Source organism: Hipposideros armiger, unplaced genomic scaffold, assembly GCF_001890085.2.
Source record: "Hipposideros armiger isolate ML-2016 unplaced genomic scaffold, ASM189008v1 scaffold_439, whole genome shotgun sequence".
Taxonomy (NCBI): domain Eukaryota; kingdom Metazoa; phylum Chordata; class Mammalia; order Chiroptera; family Hipposideridae; genus Hipposideros; species Hipposideros armiger.
Window position 1 is genome coordinate 167,924 of NW_017731789.1, and position 1,648 is coordinate 169,571.

Here is a 1,648-nt window from a genome sequence, read left to right on the forward strand (position 1 = left end):
ATTATGTGTTCACCACCCGGAGTCAGTTCTTACATGACCATATATTTGACTCCCTTTACCTTCTTCTAACATTCTCCCTCCCCCCTTACCCTCTGGTAACCATTAAAGTGTTGTCTGTGTCTATGCCTATAAATTTTTTTAAGCCAGAAAATATATTATTCACTCAGCAATAGGAAAATGAAATTTATAATAAAAATTAATAAATATTCAGTTAGTCACCAAAACATAACTATATGCTAGCTACATTGTTAAATTTAGTATTCATACTTCTATTACACTTGGAAACTAGTAAATTTGATTTCCTCATTTTGCAAAAATTTGCACATATACATGGTGATTTGAGGGAAATCAGAGCCAATTATAAATTGCACAAATTGCTCATAGCCAAATAATTTTCAAAAGAATGTTATAAATATCCTTTTAATTTTTTATGTCAAGTACTACATGTAATCTGAGCAGTGGCTACATTTTAAATACTTCATATAATGTAGAATGAAACCAGAAATCTGCTGAGCAATTTCATCTCCGTTCTTTTTCTTCATATGCTTCTGATCATTGAAGCATTCAAACCCATCTTCTAAAATACCTCATCTATCACTTAACTCCAGCTGCCCACATCTCTTTTCAGTATTTACTACAAGAGCCTCCTCGTGGTGAAACTGAAGACACCCTGATAGGACAGCTAGGTTTCCAAAGAAAAGGGCATGACCCTTCTGCCAGAGGAAAGAATTAGAAGCCTGGTAAGTAAGAGGGTCTAGGAGTTTCAGCGGTGACACAGAGAACTTCAAGAGGCAACTGTTTGGAATAGTGAGGCTTCAGGGAGAGATTTATATAAAGAGGAGTTTTTAAAAACATTTGCTTTGTGTTGTAAGACAACCCCCACTCTCTCCTCCTAACCCACACAGCCTTTTCATCAGACTTTAGTAAAACGACTTTGGATTTTTTGAATGCTGCGCTATATGGGAACAGGACGGGAAGGGTGTGAATGTGTGTGTGTGTGTGTGTGTGTGTGTGTGTGTTTGTGTGTGACCACATGGTAACAAATTACTGGAGCCTGCCTGTGGTGGTGGCTTGGCTGTTTTCTACCCTGTGCTCTTTACTTCAGAGCTGTCATCCACATACTAGTCCACCTAGTGAATTAGGACATGATACAATGTTTCTCCTGTCTCCACATTTAAACTCTAATAATTAAATGCCTCCTTGCCTAAGATAAAATTTGCATAAATTCAGCATTGCATAACACTGCAGCAATTTATATTCAGATATTTCTACAGTGCTTGTAGCCTACCTATAAATAATATAAACGACCACTTACTTGAAGGAACAAATAAAATAATATCAGTGAAACTCAATAAATGTAGCATGCTAAATGAAAGCATCAATAACATTTTATATACCTTAAATTAATAACAGAAACAGGTATCCAGTGCTTAATATGTGTCAAACTCAACATGTTTTATTCATAACAAACCTATTAGCATATTAGCAGTCATACCCTAGGTATCAGTAGTACCTACATTTTACAAATGGACAGCTGCAAACTTGATTGTGTAAATTGCCCAGAGCTAGTACAGAGATTGTACAGAACCAGTAAGCTGTACAGCAAGAACCAACATCAGGTGATCTGGCACTAAGCCTCTGCCTGCCT